Source organism: Megalobrama amblycephala, linkage group LG24 (genome assembly GCF_018812025.1).
Source record: "Megalobrama amblycephala isolate DHTTF-2021 linkage group LG24, ASM1881202v1, whole genome shotgun sequence".
Classification (NCBI taxonomy): Eukaryota; Metazoa; Chordata; class Actinopteri; order Cypriniformes; family Xenocyprididae; genus Megalobrama; species Megalobrama amblycephala.
The window spans coordinates 31,782,670-31,804,324 of record NC_063067.1 but is presented as its reverse complement, the minus strand read 5'-3'; the positions used below and the strand labels follow the sequence as shown (position 1 = coordinate 31,804,324).

At 38.4% G+C, this 21,655-nt stretch overlaps 1 long non-coding RNA gene across 1 annotated transcript; it reads left to right on the top strand.

The window, feature by feature from the left end:
* The first annotated feature begins 1,304 nt into the window (after positions 1-1,304).
* Positions 1,305-21,213, top strand: LOC125260801. Its single transcript, XR_007183129.1, has 3 exons — positions 1,305-1,427; positions 4,284-4,394; positions 19,032-21,213. It is a non-coding gene; the product is annotated as an uncharacterized LOC125260801 (long non-coding RNA).
* The last annotated feature ends 442 nt before the right edge of the window (positions 21,214-21,655 follow it).

Genomic DNA, 21,655 nt, shown 5'->3' with positions numbered 1-21,655 from the left:
GATCTGGCCTAGCTGGCCTCTTTTTCATACGTTTTTAACTTTCAACACTGTGGTAACTTTTCTTAGCTATATTTTAATTGTGAAGATATGTCATAATAGCAACACTAGGAAAGCAAATTTAATGATTTCACTCTAATATAGGTTTCATGAAAGCGAAAGGTGTCTGAAATGTGCATCTAATTCAGGGAAATACTGAATAATAACCCCATTAATTACAATGATTATTACATTTAAAAATAATAACACAACAACATGCCACTTGAAGTTTTCTCTTTTACTTCAAGATAAAACTATATCTTTTACTCCACAAATCAAAAAACATGAATATGTCCACAAATAGACACACAAAAAAATTGATATTCAACATAATACAATGTCATAGATCACTATTTTCCAGAGTCATAAAATTAGATCAGTTAAACTCAAATATATGTTATCAAAAATATAACTTAAAAAAAAAAAATCGGTCTCACTTTATATCAAGTGGCCTTAACTACTATGTACATACATCAAAAAATAAGTACAATGTACGTATTGGGTTCATATTGAATTGCAAAACACTTTTGCTGCTATTGAGTAGTAAGGATACGGGTAAGGTTTGGTGGTATGGCAATGGCAATTTATATATAGCACAATTAAATACAATCTATGTTGTCCAATGTGCTTTACAATAGCTAAAAACACAGAAAAACACAGTAAGTAAAAAGACAAAAAAATTATTAAGCAATAAAACACATACACAGAGAAATTGTAAGAACATACCATAAAATAGACTAAAATTGGTGCTTCAGCATTAAAAGATAACAATAAAAGACAATGTAAGGGTGCTTCAACATGTATTATATGACTTATCAAACAAATATGTTTTCAACTTAAATTTAAAAACAGACAGAGATGGAGCCTGTCTTATTGAAATGGGCAAATCATTCTAGAGTCTAGGACCAACTACAGAAAAGGCACGGCCCCCCCCCTACATTTTAACCTTGATTTAGGGATATTCAAGAGTCTCTGATTAGATGACCCGAGTGGGTATGGGTAGGTTTAAGGGTAGGGGTAAGTAAGGATGGGTCAACAGTGTAATTATAAATGTAATTACAGAAATTAATTACAGACATGTGTTTTTAAAATATAAAAACATAGTGCATTGTATCAAATGATTAATTTAAATGTAAGTACATAGTAGTTAAGGCCACTTAATATAAAGTGGGACCAAAAAATCGTAGTGCAGGTTAATATATGCTCTAATGCTGTCTATGAAGTGAGCTCACTATGTTTTGAGACGCAGCCGTTGTCTCTAGCGAGGCGTTTAATGCATGATGACGCAGTTACTATTAGTTACCAGCTCGTGAAGTCATATGATGACTCTTTCTTTCTGCTCCAGTTTTCAGTGCAGTTTCACCCCTGGCAAAGAGTGGGAAAAACCAAAGGTATGCGTTTCCTCAGACTTTCATCGACGACATACAACATCCAAACTCAAACGCTGGGCTCAAATTAGTTCTTGCCAGACTTAATTAGCAGAGTGATAAAAGTTTTAAGAGTTTTATACGGCTTTCATTAGTGGTTATGTAAGGCGTGTGATCTCTGTCCCTACAGAAAGAGAAAGAGACTTCCCTCATGCTGCCTGTTGTGCATCTTGTCTGACATGCTTCATGCTGTTTTGCTGTGATAGAGAACATGGAAAGCGTGCACGCTCAGAGAGCAGCAGCAGTACCAGCAATCTTCCATTTTAAAGTCCATATTATACAAGTGTGTTTAATTACCATATGGGATATCAGGATGCAAAACTGTTGCATCTTATTACAGATAAAAACACAAACTAGAGTAGGCTTTTCTCACAAGCACTCACCTATAGGATGCTCTAACATATAATAGAGAAAACTACGCATCAGATCAGTGTTGCTCCCAACATATTATTTGAATAACATGGATGCAATAACATTTAATAGAGTCATTTACACGAAATAGATCTAATTACATCTCATTTAAACTGTTTTTTTTTTTTTTTTCTTCTTCTTGACATTCAGGACCTCTAGACATGTAATCTTGTATCTATACTGAATGAGAATTCTTTACCTTACTCATGTTGTTGGAGAAAATTCCAGCTAAAAAAGGTTTCCTGAAAGATTTCATGTGCTACATTCCCAATGATTCAATGGAGAGGCGCTCGACTACTGATGGAGTTGTTTTCTTTACTCTCAGTAACTCTGAGTCTGGCAGTGTGGGAGGAGTTACAGCGGGAAAAGAACACTGTGGAATGTTGTTACTGGAAGCAAACTTTTCTGATTGGCTGCATCCTGTCGAATCGAATGTTGATTGGATGGCATGCAAATGAGACGCGCCTCTGTCTTTATGAATGTAGCGTGTTCTGCAATACATCTTTCATTATATAGCTTGACATTTAACAGCATATGCATTTAGACATTTATCACAGTTTTTGCTTAGAATATTCAAACATTTAATTATGACTTAATTCTATAATCTACATATTTTATATTATATTATATAACATCACATTAGGTCAGGATGTCCTCTCTTATACAACAGGAACACCAATAAATAAATAAATAAACAACTTTGCAAACAACAGGGCAATTATGGAATTTATTTATTTATTTAGCTCTTTATTTATAGCTCTAATGTTCCACACATGATTGCCTCTACAGTACGGATGCATATACAAAGGCAAATAATTTAGGATTAACAGATGATTTCAAGCATTTGGATGTTTTTACAGCGATTCGTCAGGTATTAGTTTGGTGCTTCATATTTGTCCGCCAAAAAGTGTCACTTTGAAAGAACTATTGAAAGCGCAATAGCGGCATCCAGTGGTCACAAATGGAGTTACATCTGCAGTCGCATTCACAAGAGATGCATGATGTATAGAGGGTTAGTTCACCCAAAAATTAAAATTCTGTCATTTATTGCTCACCCTCATGTCGTTCAACACCCTAAGACCTTCATTCATCTTCAGAACACAAATTAAGATATTTTTGACGAAATCCGATGGCTTGTTTTTTTGGTGCACAAAAAATATTCTCATCGCTGTATAACATTAAGGTAGAAACACTGAACTCACATGAACTGATTTAAATATGTTTTTAGTAGCTTTATGGATCTTGAGAGAGGAAATGTCATTGCTGTGAATGCAGGCCTCGCTGAGCCATCTGATTTCATCAAAAATATCTTAATTTGTGTTCCGAAGATGAACGAAGGTCTTACGGGTGTGGAACGACATGAGGGTGAGTAATTAATGACATTATTTTCATTTTTGGCTGAACTAACCATTTTAGTAGTATTTAAATGCCCTTAAAATGCATAAAGCGTCGCTTTTGATGCATTTTTGAAAAGATGTAAGGTATAAACACGCAATAAAAACGTTGTGTTCGTCCCATACCGAACATATCCTAGACTCAATTTTGAAACAGCCAAGTTTGTTCATTTTTTTTTTATGTTTCCAATTAAACATTTTCAAACACTACATGATCATAATGAATGGCCTTAAATCTAAGTGATGAATGCAGTCCATCAGTTCACGAGCAGAATAAACACAAATGTGCTGGAATCACAAAGCCAAGCAGGGACTGTGATTTCTAGCACTGAAGCCTCATACAAACACTGTGTAAAGGCTGTGTGTGAGTGTGTGTGAGTAATGCATTTAGGAAACAAGTTCCGTATAAACAGAATTCGTAACGACTGACATATTAAACATCCAAACGAATATAAATAAGCAGTGTATTATTGAATGTTTATATGAATTAGCCTGAGTAATGAATGTTTGTGAATTGTCTGAAATAATGAATTGTGGGATTGATTCAAAAAACGTATAATCTTGTATTATATAATTTTAAAGTAAGTAAAAACAGAGTAATTTACTATGCAGGAATTGTTTTATGACGCTTTTTAAAAATCTGGAGCAACTTTTGGTGGAATTTTTTTTTCCTGACCTGATGCACGGCCAATCATTTCTACATTTGATTATTCTGTTAAAAAATAAAATAGAAGGTCTATAGAAGTCGATTATGAGTCTATATAAGGTTTATAATGTAAGCTATTATAAATATGTTTAGACTTTTTACTAGCCATGCCATATATTACAAAACATAAGAAGAGAAGATTTGAAGTTAATCAATGTATTAATTTTACAAAAAAATGTAAAATGAGGGATGACAGGAAAGAAAAGGAGGTTCACGCCAAGTCATAATTACCGTAATGATTCTGAACTGTAAAAAGCCTTCACGTGCTGCTTGTAGAACTTGTAATTACAATGTGTTTAACATTTACAGCTTGTACCACCTGACCACTGCAGATTTAAGGTGTGTTCGACCTGAAGAGGCGCTGTGCAGACCCATCTGTGACATCAGAGTGATTCGAAAGCATACAGAGCTTAATTTACAGTAAGTGGCGTGAATGCAGCACATGGAAAGGGATGGGAAAGGGCAAGGGGAAGAAATAGAAAAGGAAAAAGCATGAGTGTTAGGTGGGGAGGGGAAATGATATACAATCCAATTAGGGAGAGTGAGTGAGAAAGGGTAAAGACTGACACACAGGCCATGGGAGAGTGTGTGCAGACAGGATGTGGAGGGCACATGGTTGGGGAGAGAGGGGCCCTGGAGCAGACAGACTGTGAACATGAGAGAAACATCATGTCCCGTCCCACTCGCCAAGCCATGTGCATATGAATATATGCTGTTTACAGCACCAGGAGAGACGAAGAAAGAGATTTCTTTGTCTGTAATTCACTTTTAAACATAATAAATGGAGTTCCCTTCTTATGCATTTCCTGTGCATGCTCTCTCTTTTCTGTCTCTCTGTTCTAGTCCTCATATTTAAGGTTAGCGATTTAAACAAAGCCACCAAACTGCCAAACTCTCCCCATGTGTTTGTGCTGTTAGAGATGCCTCAGATCATGTGGAGCTGTGGAGGAGAGGTGTGCTACTCGAAGCAATCAGACGTATGATTTAGATGAAAAAAACTGGGCAGATATATTATCATCTACAGTATATTTAAATATATTCTTTATAAACTATTTGCGTACTTTGGGAAAATATTTAAAATTATTTTAAGAAGTTTTTACATAGACAATTGTTGTGCTTATTTCACTCTGCTTCAAAAAGCAGTTTAAATATATATATATATTTTTTTGGATCTTTCTAAATTAAAAAAAAGTATGATGTGTGATTTTCACCTGTCAGATAATGAAACGGGCAGAAAATCCCATAATTTTACATACAATTTAAAAGTTTAGGATCTGTTTTTTTTTTTTTTTTTGTAAAGAAATCGATACTTGTATTGAGCAAGGGTGCATTAAAGGGTTATGAAAATAATGTCATTAATTCCTCACCCTCATGTCGTTCCACACCTGTAAGACCTTCGTTCATCTTCAGAACATAAATTAAGATATTTTTGATGAAATCCGATGGCTCAGTGAGGCCTGCATTGACAGCAAGATCATTTATGTGTTCAATAAAGACATATTTAAAACAGATCATGTGACTACAGTGGTTCAACTTTAATTTTATGAAGCAACGAGAATACTTTTTGTGCGCCAAAAAAACAAAATAATGACTTTATTCAACAATATCTAGTGATGGGTGATTTCAAAACACTGCTTCATGAAGCTTTACGAATCTCTTGTTTCGAATCAGTGATTCAGAGCATGTATCAAACTACCAAAGTCACGCCCCCCAGTGGTGAACCATTGAAATTTTGAAACAATTATGATGTAACGAAGCCTCATTTACTGAAATCATGTGACTTTGGTGCTCCGAACCACTAATTCGAAACAAAAGATTCGTAAAGCTTCGAAGCTTCATGAAGCAGTGTTTTGAAATCACCCATCACTAGATATTGTTGAATAAAGTCGTTATTTTGGGGTTTTTTTTGGCGCACAAAAAGTATTCTCATGTCACTTCATAACATTAAGGTTGAACCACTGTAGTCACATCAACTGTTTTAAATATGTCTTTAGTAACTTTCTGGACATTGAAAGTGTTAATTATCTTGCTGTCAATGGAGGCCTCACTGAGCCATCGGATTTCATCAAAAATATCTTAATTTGCGTTCTGAAGATGAACGAAGGTCTTACGGGTGAAAAACAACATGAGGGAGAGTAATAAATGACAGAATTTTTGGGATGAATATTCATTTTTGGGTGAACTAACCCTTTAAATTCATATGGAAAGTGACTGTAAAGAAAAAAATTGTTAAAAAGATTTCAAATAAATCTTATTCTTTTGAAACTTCAAATCAAAGAATCCTGAAAAAAAATATCATGGTTTTCATACACACACACACACACAAAATAAGCAGCACAACTGTTTTCAATATTGATAATAATAATAAATGTTTCTTGAGCATCAAATCAGCATATTAGAATGATTTCTGAAGGATCATGTGACACTGAAGACTGGAGTAATGATGCTGAAAATTCAGCTTTGATGACAGGAGTAAATTACATTTAAAAATATATTGAAATAGAAAACAGTTAATTAAAATTTATAATATTTCACAATATTACGTTTTTTTTTTTTTTTTTTTTTTACAATATTTCTGAAAAAATAAATGCAGCTTTAGTGAGCACAAGAGAACACCCTAACAACTGCATAGCAACGCAATAAATGCCCTCAGAACATCTTAGCAACCACATAACAACGCCTTGGCAACTACCAACAATAGAGTGAAACAGTCGGGCTCTGGAAGTAAAGGATGTATTCATTTTCTCCATTGGGAAATTAATTTTTAACGATAACTTTAAACCTTTAAAGACAGACCAACTGTGAGATACAAGGCTGTTAATTGATACTAACTGTTTCTATTGAAGCCGTTAACCAACATTATTTCAACATATGTTTAAAAACAATCATGTTTAACAGTGGAATTCCTGGTCTAAAACTGCATTTCCAGAAAATTCCACCAATTACAGTCAAAACAGCAAAACGCGCCAAAATATCTCGCTAGTTCCGCCCACTCTCATAAAGCACGCAAATGACAAGTCAATCTCATTATGCTTTTAAAAATATTTGAATACATGCATATTTTGCAATAAACTTAAAATATATTGTTTTAATACAGTATATCAAAATTTTTAAATGAGTATATATTTTTCCATCGATTATGTTGTTCACAATGCTTCATGGGATTGTAGTTCTTTCCCTCACTAAAGCCATTAAGTACGTCTTTGTATTTTTGTCCGATTTTCAAACACTTTTTTGCTTCAAATCAAAGTTTGTAATGTGATTCACCTCGTAGCTGGATGACTTGGTTCATGGCTTATATAACACTTTAACAAAGAGTTTTTTGAAATCCCTATGGGAGACATTAATGGAAAAAAATATTTCCAGAACCAACGCCGCTGAAAAAGTGGACGGGCACGAATGCACTCTATACCACAGCATCATAGCAACAAGTTTTGCACAGGTAAACACCTCTCACATTTTCAGAAAAAAATCTAGCTTGTAATTACAACCAAGGAACTGTGAGGGCAAAAGTGAAAAAAAGGGTTGATTTGAAGGAGTTTCTGCTATGGAGAAGCAAACACACCCGTGTGGGGTGAAATGGAGCAGGATCATTCCTCACAGCACCCCCAGCTGTGGAGGTGGAACCATGCTTCAATGGAGCCAAGTTTCTGCCGCACAGAGGAGACTTGTGTTACCGCAACACCTAAAATCACTCAAAATAACAAAACAGGAAGTTCTGGATATTTAGAAACACCTGTGGCTAAGTTAACGTGTAGACGTGTTTACATTTTAGGCCCTTTTCAAATGAATGCGCTTTGAATGTAGTGAAACACATATTTGTCGTGTGGTGATGTAATGTTGACCAACAGTTTTGGATGGAATGTTAGAGGGAGAACAAACATAATTTAAAAAAGAGGAGGATGCTGAGAGAGAGAGAGAGAGAGAGATGAGAACATGTAGAAAGAGGAAATGGAGGGAGGGGTGAGTGCAGGAATGACTGGGTACAAAAGAGCCAAAGGCTGATTAAATACAGCTGTGGATTGAGGGAGAGAAATAGATGATGGAGATAGAGAGTGAGAGAGACTGAGGCAGGACGGACTGAATGTCGGGGGTAGAGTAGAGGGAGTCAAAGAAGAGGCATGCTGGAAACTAAATATGAAGAATCAAGAGTGTAGACTCCAGAGAAACAGCCACTTATAGAAAATGAACTCACTAAAAATACTTTGATTTTAAATAACACTTTGCTGTTTGTCCACTAACAATATCTAACAAAGTACAGAAAAGAATGATCATGCCATGACCATTTCCGCCACGGTGTCAATTCCGTCAAATCTCAAATAATGTCTTGTGTTTAAAGGATTTCTGTGGTGGAAATTACATTTTTAACATTTTTAAAAATACAATTCTAGCTGTCAAATTAGCCTCAGCCATTGTATGTATCCTAAATAAAATATCAAATAATATTTGTATGCATAATTTGACAACATTATAGCTTGATTGCAAATGATGCACACTAAAATATTCAGTTCACAAGTGATATTTATGTTGATTATGTTGATATGAGTCTCATATTTAATCTGAAGCTCTTCACTGGCACTTTTGTGTCTTTGGTAAACAGGTGCACTAGATGGGCAACAATGAGACGACCCCCAAAACAGGAATGGTTTTACAGGTGACATTTTTTCCCCTACTCATCTTTTCTGACTGTTTTTCACTAGTTTTGCATTTGGCTAGGGTCAGTGTCACTACTGGTAGCATGAGGCGATACCTGGACCCTACAGAGGTTGCACAGGCAGTCCAACTCCTCCAGGATGGCACATCAATACATGCCATTGACAGAAGGTTTGCTGTGTCTCCCAGCACAGTCTCAAGAGCATGGAGGAGATTCCAGGAGACAGGCAGTTACTCTAGGAGAGTTGGACAGGGCTGTAGAAGGTCCTTAACCCATCAGCAGGACCGGTGTCTGCTGTTTTGTGCAAGGAGGAACAGGATGAACACTGCCAGAGCCCTACAAAATGATCTCCAGCAGGCCACTAGTGTGAATGTCTCTGACCAAACAATCACAAACAGACTTCATGAGGGTGGCCTGAGGGCCCGACATCCTCAAGTGGGCCCTGTGCTCACTGCCCGGCACCGTGGAGCTCGATTGGCATTTGCCATTGAACACCAGAATTGGCAGGACCGCCAGTGCTTTTCACAGATGAGAGCAGGTTCACTCTGAGCACATGTGACAGACTTGAAAGGGTCTGGAGAAGCCGTGGAGAATGTTATGCTGCCTGTAACTTCATTCAGCATGACCGGTTTGGGGTCAGAGATGGTCTGGGGAGCCATTTCCATGCAGGGACTGCCATTAGGTATCGGGATGAAATCCTTGGGCCATTGTCAGACCCTACACTGGTGCAGTGGATCCTGGGTTCCTCCTGGTGCCCAGCCTCATGTGGCGAGAGTATGCAGACAGTTCCTGGAGGATGTAGGAATTGATACCATTGAATGGCCCCCACACTCGCCTGACCTAAATCCAACAGAACTCCTCTGGGACATTATGTTTCGGTCCATCCGACACTGCCAGGTTGCACCTCAGACTGTCCAGGAGCTCAGTGATGCCCTGGTCCAGATCTGGGAGGAAATACCCCAGGACAGCATCTGTCGTCTCATTAGGAGCTTGCCCCGACGTTGTCAGGCATGCATACAAGCACATGGGGGCCATACAAACTACCATTTTGAGTTGCTGCAATGAAATTTCAACAAAATCAACTAGGCTGCTGCATCATTTTTTCACTTTGATTTTCACGGTGTGTTTGAATTCAGTCCTCTGTAGGTTGATCATTTTCACTTCTATCAAACGATGTGGAATCCTTTCGTTCCTAACACATTACCCATTCCATATCAGTATATCCAGCATGATATTTTTTCCCCATTGAGATCTGATGTGTTTTCAAAGTGTTCCTTTAAGTTTTTTGAGCAGTGTATATAAAGAAGTCTGGGTTTGGGACAAGGGTAAAACAAAATCTATGCATTAAGACATTTGAAAACAGAAAAAAAAAATGGTAGACTCTGGTATATTTCATAAATGGTCTTTTTTTTTTCAAAAATAAAAGCTGACTTCTTCAATAAAAATCAACCCCTGGGACATTAAAATAGTAGTAGAAACACTCAATATTTACACTGATTTTTATGCCTTTTATGAAACGCTGAATCATATCCCTCTTCTCATTCTCTGCCCATTTCCCAACTCGCTCCCAAAACATTTACAGTACTCCACAAACTCTGCAGCGGGCAGATGTCAGGGCGGTATTCAGAACAGTGAAGGAAAGCAAACAGGGATTTCAGAGATTTGTTTTTGTGACCCCAGCACACTCGTGCTTTGATGAAGTGGCACTAAAAGGACGGGGATGGCTTTCCTTTTCCTTTCAAGTGTTTCCAGTTCACATTCCTCATTGCACACATGATTTTTCTCATGTTCCCTCACTACACACGCATCCTCACTCTGTCAGAGTAACACCCTGATGCCTGACCATCTTCTTCTGAGAATATATAGATACACTGGAGGTGTGTGTCCTAATCTGAGTTTAGAGTTTTGTTTCATATGAGGATGAAGGAATGTGAAACTGTAGAAACATAGAAAGTAGAAAATTAGATTGATGAATGCTTCCAGATTTCCATTGTTTGTGGGTAGTAGCCAATGTGTTGCCAAATGGTTGCTAAGGTGTTCCAAGTGGTTAAAAACATGTTGCTATGTGGTTACTGGGGTGTTCTTGCTCTGGGTATAATTGCACATCTCTCTTTAACCAGCCGTATCATTTATATGCATAGCACAAACTTTCAAGCATGTTTGTGTTTATATTTTTTTCTGCATGTTAGGATCAGTTGAAGTAAAGATTAAAAAAAACATGTTTATGTCTCTGTATATGTTTAATACCAGCAGCAAGCATGAGTGTCTGTTCCTGCGCTGTGGGAAAAACAGAGCCTATTTATGCATTGACCAGGCGTTTTCCTGTGCGGTGTTTGTAGTGGATGCCTGTGGATTATGGCTGCAGTAAACTAGCACTTGTTAAAGTTTCTGTCATTCCATGGATATTCTAGGAATATGCCATAAGTCCCAATGAGCAAAGATAAACAAAGAGCATAGTTTGAGAACAGCTGTGTTTTCAGATGGCAGAGAAGACAGAAAACTCATACGCGCATTAATGCACAGCCGTTTACTAGACATTGGTTAGAACTAGCAATGGACTGAAATAATGCTCTCAATAGAGATTCATCACTAAAAATATTTGGTTATTCGAAAACTCTGCTTCAACAGTGTTTGGAGAATTGGCTCAAGTGAGAATATCACAAATATTGCGACAAAAAAAAAAACTCTGTTAAAATAAAACAAACAAAAGCAAAATAAGATAAAAACAAGAAAAAAAATGAAAAAAAAGATAAAATAAAAAAATGCAATATAAGATAAAAAACAAAACTAAATGAAACAAAAAATAAAACAAAACCAGATAAAATCAGAACAAAATGAAACAAAACAAAAAAAAAACATAAGATAAAAGCAAAACAATGCAAAATAAGATAAAAACTAAATGAAATGAAAAACAAAATAAAAAAGCAAAATAAGATAAAAAAAAAGAAACAAAACAAAAAACATCTAAATGCAAGATAAGATTAAAAAAAAAAACTAAATGAAAAATAGGGAAGAGAAACTGTCTTTACGTGCAAGTCCTAGATATACCAAAGTTCATATTCACCAAACCCAAGTTCTGTTCCATGTCAAAGTGACCATCCAGAAGCATCGTTCTCCCTTAGAGACAAAGAAGAATGACACAACAACACAACTCAAAGACAGGAATGAGGTCTTGGTATTCGTGATGCTAAGACAATAGCAGCTCAGTGAGGGCAAGATTCTGACAAGCTGAAGCCTCTCTTTGTTAAATTACAAAAAACAGTATATAGGCAAGGGCAACGAATAACGCAATTTGTAGTGCAAGGGCACAAATGATTGATTTGATGTGACGAGTAAGTAATACATGGATGCAGTTTAAGGAACCCACACACTAGAAGATAATCGTAATGATTTTGGGCCCAATTTTCCCCTTCCAACAATCCTAGGTAAATCCCAATTATCTTATCAGATTTTCCTGTGGTGTGAGGTTTGTTAAGAGCGATTATAAAACGGTTAGTTCCTGTCCTTGATTCTGATTGGTCAATAGCTGTGTTTTATTCATGATAAAACACGACCACAACGGTTCTGTGTATCACTACACAACACCCTTAGCAACCACTCTTAGCAACATAAACTGTATGTTCTCAATTGATATTGTTCATTGAAGCTTACTGTATTATGTAGAAGAGTATTGTGAGAAAGAGATCGAGTGAGTGAGTTTATTACCTGCATTCAGATTTAGCATTTTCCTTCAGGTCAGTCCTATGTTCATAATAAAAAAATCTGTTTAAATGTCCGATGTATTATCTTGTCCTTTTAACAGTTAAGGGGTTTTCCCGTGACTGACAGCGCTAGTCAAAGCATTTGTCAGTTGCGTCTTGTTCCATGTTCACAACAATTCAGTCTTTTCAATATAAAAGTCTTCACTACTGACTGACACTCATAAAGACAGTCTTTGCTGCCATCTAATGGTGTAATAATGTAAATTCTGTTGCTGTTCACAGTCAGGGACTATTTTTTCCGGCGGAAGGAAGACTTTTAGTGAAACTTTACTACATGAAAGTTGCATTGATACATATTCCTGGCTTTAATATTTGTATTGTATGGTAACCGGTTTATAAAAGCAGTGCTGTGTCGTGAATAAGTGACGGCTGAGGGGGTTACTCTGCTTCGCATCGTGCCTAACAATGCCCTTCAGCCGTGACTTATTCATGATACAGCACAGCCTCGAGCACCTTATTGCTTACTTGAATCTCTTCAGAAGAACGTTGGGCCACACAGTTCTCAAAAAATCCAACACTGAATATTTAAAATCAGAAATACTATTGCGTTGGGGGAACACTGAGGACAAACGCACACACAATCTATAGATTGTCACATGGAACAAAATGATACCAAATCAAAAAGCAAGCTGACGGAAGCATAACACGACTTCATCCAAACCTTTGTCTTTCTTTTATTCTCAGTGATTTTTCTGTAGAAAGCAGTCCAAACACTATTATCGCCATTTCTTCTTGCCCGTCGTCCATGTTTGTTTACTCTAAAGTCACATTTGACTGTGAGAGATTCTGCGAGATGTCCCGTGTTCACAGTTGTTTGTAAATGGAGTCTGTTAGTGTGTGGTGTGCTGTCTTGGTCATGTTGTGGCTCTCCACACACAATAGGAACAAAACCGTTATCTGATAAGATTTAAAAAAATCTTAGTCTTGGCCAGCCTTTAGGGGTTAAGGATCTGAAAGGTTGTAGGTTCAGATCCTGCAAGGGTTTATCTATGAAGCATCTCCATGGGCTATTGACTAAGACACCAAAACCTTGGTTGCTCCACTGGGGCTTAAAAAGCATTAGTTGAACGTCAGATTGGTTGTTAGATAGCATCATAAACGGGTTATATGCTTGCATAACACAGTGTTTCATTATAGTCTCATCAGCAGACCAAAATCCTTTTCTACGTGACATGATCATGCACTGATTTAGGAGTATTACCATTAAACTCTGCAACCACAGCAAAAGAAAAAGAACTGGGCTGGTATTAAAAAGAAAAATGCCTGTAAAAACTAACATTATGGTTACAGTAGTAGGAGGAAGCATTCAAACTAAACCACTGCCTTATGCAAGTTTGCTATTAAAATATCAACAGGACAGTGAATGGACTCTTTTGCAATCCCAAACTGACAAGCCTAAAATGTGTGCGTTCGGGCACAGACGACAGATATGCAGCGAAATATGAAAGTGGCATAAATGCTGAGAAAGTCATATAATGATTCCCAGGATCAACTACAACTTTCTGACATCATACAGAGGGCTCAAAGTTCCCACACTGCACTGCACGTGAACAAGCCTCAGGGACCAGACCATTACAGACTTTCACTCTCAGGCATATAAACACACAATCAAACCCTCCTCAAGTTTTCGAGCCCTTCTTTGTCAGTGTCAACAATCAGGGAGACAATGTTACTCCAGAACACAAACGCTTATCCTTACACAAGGATCTGAACAGACCCCTAATCCTAAGTACTCAACTTCAGCGTGTAACTCATCCCACGCTATTTGTGCCACGGGTATGAATGATACTTCAAATCATGCTGCTTTTTGAGGAGAGGTGTGCTATTACTTTGTAAGGGATCAGACTTATGATTTTCACATTGTGTGCAAAAAAAAAGGGTAAAAAACATCCCATAGACTTAAATTGAAGGAGGGATCCAAATCATATCTAGCACCCAAAATTTTAAATGGGCTATTTTGTCTTGGGGCCACCCAAAATAGCAAGCATAAAACATACTTTTGCACAACAGACACATAGGCTAATTTCAAATACTGTACATCTGATGGTGTCTTCTCTTCAAGGGACTAACTTCTCTCATAACAACAACTTGCGAAACTTTTAACTGAGCCTTAAGACATTAACAAACCCAGCTCCTCACATGGGTTTCACCAGTCATTCCACATGGGAGCACTCAAGCAAACATGTTCTCTGAACTCATCACTTTGGATCAAATTCTACAAGTACCCACCTTGGTCAGCCTCATGTTTCCCCTGGACTTTGCTCTCTCCCTCCTTACAGACCCTCTCACGGGTACTGGATCTGGCTCGTCCCCACAGCTATCCGCACACAGGGCGCAACCCATATAGAGATCTGGACCCTGCTGGTCCGTCTCTCCTCTCTCCCTCTCTCTGGATGAGGTTTCCCGAGCACACAAGAGCAGCTGTTTTTGTCCGCTCACTCGAGGCCCTTCCCCTTTTCCTGGCTCTCGTTCAAATACACACACATGTTCGCCAGTTCACACTCATCCGTCTCTCGTGAGCACACATACGTAAACAAAGGTGAGAATATGCCTATTAAATCAAAAATCTATTAGCACTCTTGAAAGCAGCACGCGTACGCTCAGCCAAATGTACACAACTCGCCAAGCCAACATCTAGAGGACATCAGCCCCCACCCCCTACTTTTCCCAGAAACACACACACTATTGTGCTCAAGTGCTCTGTCTTTCAGACTGTAAACAGACGTATGTTGACTTTTCTTCCTTAATTGCTCATTTTTAGTGTTTGGAGAACATCAAATGATGCTTCAAATCATGCAGCTTGTTGAGGAGAGGTGTGGAAGTGCTTTTCTAAGGAATAAGATTTATGATTTTCGTCTGGTGGATGATAAAATGGGGGAAAATAGATATATATATATTCCCATAGACATAGACGTTCATTAAAGGAGGGACCGGAGACATATCTAGAGACCAGAATATTATGGAGATTTGGAACACCCAAGTAACCACATAGCTACACATTAGTAACAACCCAGAATCACATAGCAATGCCCTAGCAACCACCCATAACATGCTAGCAATTACATAGCAATGCCCTGTAGTAACCACCCAAGACAACCTATCAATCACCAGGCAATGCCATAGCACCCACTCAGAACACCCAAGCAATCACTTAGCAACACCCTATTAACCCAGAATAACCTAGCAATGCCCTAGCAACCACCAGAAGACTCAAACAATCACCTAGCAACAACCCAGAACACATTAGCAATGCCTTAGTAACCACCCAAAAATACCAGACCTCCAAAGCAAACACTTAGCAATGCCCTAATAACCCAGAATACCCTAGCAGTCAGTCAGTCACATAGTAGCGCACTAGCAACCACCAAAAAGACTCAAGCAATAACATAGCAACCACCCAGAACACATTAGCAATTATCTAGCAATGCCCTAGTAACCACCTAAAAACACCAGACCACCAAAGCAATCACTTAGCAAAGCCCTATTAACCCAGAATACCCTAGCAACCACCCATAACAATCTAGTAATCACTTAGCAATGCCCTAATAACCAATTATACCCTAGCAATCACCTAGTAACGCACTAGCAACCACCCAGAAGACTCAAGCACTCACCTAGCAACCACCCAGAACACATTAGCAATTATCTAGCAATGCCCTAGTAACCACCTAAAAACACCAGACCACCAAAGCAATCACTTAGCAAAGCCCTATTAACCCAGAATACCCTAGCAATGCCCTAGCAACCACCCATAACAATCTAGTAATCAATTAGCATTGCCCTAATAACACAGAATACCCTAGCAATCACCTAGCAATCACCTAGTAACACACTAGCAACCACCCAGAAGACTCAAGCAATCACATAACCACCCAGAACACATTAGCAATTATCTAGCAATGCCCTAGTAACCACCTAAAAACACCAGACCACCAAAGCAATCACTTAACAAAGCCCTATTAACCCAGAATACCCTAGCAATGCCCTAGCAACCACCCATAACAATCTAGTAATCACTTAGCAATGCCCTAATAACCAATTATACCCTAGCAATCACCTAGTAACGCACTAGCAACCACCCAGAAGACTCAAGCATTCACCTAGCAACAACCCAGAACACATTAGCAATTACCTAGCAATGCCCTAGTAACCACCCAAAAACACCAGACCACCAAAGCAATCACTTAGCAAAGCCCTATTAACCCAGAATACCCTAGCAATGCCCTAGCAACCACCCATAACAATCTAGTAATCAATTAGCATTGCCCTAATAACACAGAATACCCTAGCAATCACCTAGTAACGCACTAGCAACCACCCAGAAGACTCAAGCACTCACCTAGCAACCACCCAGAACACATTAGCACTTACCTAGCAATGCCCTAGTAACCACCTAAAAACACCAGACCACAAAAGCAATCACTTAGCAAAGCCCTATTAACCCAGAATACCCTAGCAATGCCCTAGCAACCACCCTGAACACTCCCTAGTGACTACACATCAAAATGCTAGAAAAAAAACATGCTCTCTTTTGAACCAGAAATTGTTCTTTTTTCTTCCAGTTTGCACCACATCATCGTCAAAACGTGACCTCTTGTTAGAGTTACGATCAAAGTATGGTTTTGAAATGAAGACAAACAAAAAGAAACAAAATACATTGTCTCCAGGAGCCACAGTGCAGAACATGCAACTCTTACAGATCTTCCAACCTCAAAAGGGTTTCTTCATGCTTCTCTTGACTTCACTCATCCATTTCACTCATTTTTCCTTGCATATTTTCCCAGTATTCTTGTGGATCAGGCCAGCTGAAACCACGACTATTCACCAGGAAATGAAATGGCATATCAGACCACAACAACCAGCAAGGGAAGCCGCAGCTCTGCAGGGCTTTGGGCTGAGCTGGTATGCGAGTTGGCAGCGTTGATGTGTAGCTGCTGGGCTTAGGCTGTGTAACTGAGAACCTGTGTGAACAGAATCGGCCCTTCGGAGACGATTTACCCTGATAAGGCCTCCGAGAGTCAAACTCTCTATCTCTGCCTCTCTAAGACCATTTTTGTTGTATGTTTTCAGTTTTCCTGAAGACCGTTTTTCTTTTCTCAAAGGAGGATAAGAGATGGAGAGGAGGGGAGGGGGGTTGGGGGTGACAGGGTGGCCTGTGGGACTATTAAATCGTACCCCTTTTAAGGCAAATTCCACTCATGCCTCCTCAGCCCCCCTGTTTCCCTCCCTCCTCTTTTCCTGTTCTCTCTCTCTGTCTGAATGCACACATAGGCCAAGTCTCTGCTGAATGCCAAAGTCCCTTTAACAACTTTCTCAGGTACACTGAAACAATTTCCATTCTCTTAAACACTCTTCTGCCTGAGTTCCATGTTGTTGTTGTTCAGAGATCCAAGGTCCAGACAAGACCTGCCTGGACTGAATTGAAAATTAGCAGGTCATTCGAGAAACATGTTAACATGCAGCCTAATAATCAGTTAGGTATGGAAGCTTGTTTCTGCCACTAAATAAAAAAACATAAAAAGGTAATTGCGACTTTTTAATCTAACAATTCTGACTTTTTTCTCGCAATTGCGAGTTTATATTGCACAATTCTCTTTTTTTCTCAGAATTCCGAGATTTAAACACGCGATTGCGAGTTATAAAGTCAGAGCAAGTCTCAGAATTGTGAGTTTATATCTTGCAATTATGACTTTATAACGTAATTGCGAGTTTTATCATGCAATTCTGCCATTTCTCAGAATTGCGATATATAAACACAATTGTGAGTTATAAAGTCAGAATTGCATGATATAAACTCGCAATTGCGTCCTATACAATTAGAATTGCGAGATATAAACTCACAATTCTGACGTTTACTCAGCATTGTGAGTTTATATCTTGCAATTATGACTTTATAACGTAATTGTGAGTCTTTTCCCCCTCACAATTGGACATTATAATGCAATTGTGAGTTTATATCTTGCAATTCTGAGAAAAAAGTCATAATTGTGAGATAAAAAGTTGCAATTACCTTTTTTTTTTCTTTCTTGACGGAAACAAGCTTCCATAGTTAGGAATTCAACTAATAGCTCAATTTGAAAAGAAAAAACATCACATGCAAGAGATATGATTAAACTTGATCCATATGAAATTTCAACCTGACAGAACGAGGAGGTCATCCTAAAAGAAAAAAACATGAAGATTCTTTCATCATTTACTCATGTCATGTCATTCCAAACCTTCATGACTTTCTTAATTCTGCAGAATACAAAAGAAGACATTTTATAGATTGTTTAAACTGATTTAGTTCATTTTAAGTCAGAGGTTCAAAACAACATTTACTGGAAAAGTCCATTTAATAATCCAAATTTTACTTTAATGAAATGGCTAATGACGATCTCGAAACCATCCAAACAGGTATTCCCGCTCCAATGGTGCTTAGTGGGCCAGATAAAAAGATTAAAATTGCACACTTCACCTTAAAATTCACATTCTCATTTCATCAAGATAAGCTCAGACAAATCTATGGCTACACAAGCACTTTTTGGATTTGTTAAAAAAGCGAAGCCAGACATTTTTAGAAGTAATACGTCACCTTAAGCAAATAGAGAACTGAATGATCTATGGACTGTTTCTAATGAAATGTGTTTGTCTGATACACAGACTCTGGCACCCCATGAAGTCGATGAGCCTAGCATGCAGCCCTGTGTGAGACACATTTTTCAACACCTGAAGTGATCGCAGCAGGAAAAAAACTCCAAAATGAGATCAACTAAAAAACAGCTAGTTGCCAACAGCTGCCGAGCACTTTTTGGCAAGAGAACGTCCTCCTGGCAGAGGCCTCGGCAGACATAATTCTCACTATCTGCTAATGGCGTGGGGAGTCTTTTCAAGCAGGGAAACAGAGGACAGAGACAACACACTATACTGACAAGATTAATAATGAACCGAATGGAAAGGAAAGGATTTACATAGGATTCTGTCTGGACCTTTGAATCCATTTTTCTTTTAATATTCTGATTGCTGCAAAAGAAATGGAAGGGAGAAAGAAATATAAGGAGTAGTATGAGAAAAGCTGAAGAGACTGCTTAAAATAGAATGAGAAAACAAAGACTGTATGGTCCAAATATGGAAAGATAAACAGACAGACGGGGGAAGATGAGAATCTAAGTGAACACTTGAGAAAATGTTTTTAAACAAATGACCCTGGATTGGCCACTAGGCAAAGATACTAGAAGCAATTGCAAATGAAAACTGAAACACTTAAAGTCCACAGTACTTCTGTTAAAGAGCTGACAACATGCAGTAACAAATATTTGTACTTTATCCAAAGAAAATTTAAGTGGTCCTTGCCTGGGCAAAACTCGCAGCTACAATACCCAAAAGTCTTGAAAATAGTATTTAATGCATTTCTATGTAGTGTCTTAGATGTTTCAGGTGATTATATGTGTTCTAGGGCAGGGGTGTTCAATCCTGCTCCTAAAGGGGACAAAGTCCTGCAGAGTTTAGCTCCAATCCTAATCAAACACACCTGAAGCTGCTAATCGAGATCTCTGTGATATTCTGGTCTACAGGGCTGAATTCCCAAATGGCACCTTATACCCTCACAGTCTTCCTCTACTTCCGCACTTTCATGATGCTATGCCCCTTTGACTGCCGGGTAAAGTCCTCTGCTTAGCTTGCGGACTCAGCAGAAGTGCCCATCGAGGGCGCATAGGGCACTCATGAGCACCCTTCTGAAACCTAAAATGATGAATGGGACACGTGTACGCGGCAGCCATTGTAAGTCCACAAGACCAAAAGTGCACAGAAGTGTGCCATTTGGGATTCAGCCTAGATATGGCTTTGATCCCTCTTTCAATGTAGGCATGTGGTATTTTTCACATTTTATTACCCACCGACAGATGAAAATTGTACGACTTAGCTTAGAAAAGTAAGAGCACATTTTTCCTGTAATAAGCCACACAATTTAGTGAATAGTGAAGTGACCTGAAGGCCAAGTATGGTAACCCATACTCGCAATTTTCCTCTGTATTTAACCCATCCATGTTAGTGCACACACATTAGGAGTAGTGAGTAGTGAACACACACCCGGAGCAGTGGGCTGCCATTCACTGTGGCGCCCGGGAGTGATTGGGGATTAGGTCAGTCATTTTCTGCTGGTATCGAGAATCAAACCCTAACTTAAAATTAGAGATTTGAACTAAACCTAAGTATAAGCAATAGTAGTGATGCTTACCTTAGCACACACAAATAATGAGAAGAACGACAGTACAACATCTTCATGCAATCTTTTTTGAAGATATTGAATACAAACATTTCATGTTTCACATTTAGACTCTTACCTGTCAGAAGGAAAGGCTAGATTCTTTTCAGAAAGTTTATGGCAGCTCCTTTTACTTTCATCAAGTTTATAGCAATTCCTAAGACCTTCATGGTCACCTTTGGGCTCTGTGGTGCACCTGCATCTGGCCAACAGGCTTGGAGTTTTGCACAAGGTGGAAAACAACACAAACCAAAGTCAGGGGGTGCTTCGTGTCAGCTCCACCCCCCCATAGGATGCGAGGGAAGGATGCAAAGAAAGAAAATGAGGATGCAATAATCGAAGAAAAGCTTATTTGTACATTGGAATATTCTTGATCACTCAAAAGTAACTTCAAAGCGTCATCAGCTGCGCTCAAGGGATCTGCCCTTATGTTGAAGAAGTTTGGTTATTTAAGAAATTCATAATAAATAATAATAACGCAAGATGCCCTTTTGAAACGTGAGATGTAAGGTTTATTTAAAGGTGCCGTAGAACATCTTTTTAAAAGATGTAATATAAGTCTAAGGTGTCCCCTGAATGTGTCTGTGAAGTTTCAGCTCAAAATACACCATAGATTTTTTTTTAATTAATTTTTTTAACTGCCTATATTGGGGCATCATTAAATATGCGCTGATTTGGGCTGCGGCCCCTTTAAATGCTCATGATCCCCGCCCACGGAGCTCGCGCTTGCCTTTAACAGTGCATAAACAAAGTACACAGAGCTAATATAACCCTCAAAATGGATCTTTACAAAGTGTTCGTCATGCAGCATGTCTAATCGCGTAAGTATGGTATTTATTTGGATGTTTACATTTGATTCTGAATGAGTTTGAGGCTATGCTGCGTGGCTAAAGCTAACATTACACACTGTTGGAGAGATTTATAAAGAATGAAGTTGTGTTTATGAATTATACAGACTGCAAGTGTTTAAAAATAAGTAAAATACAGTAAGAAACGATGGTAACTTTAACCACATTTAACA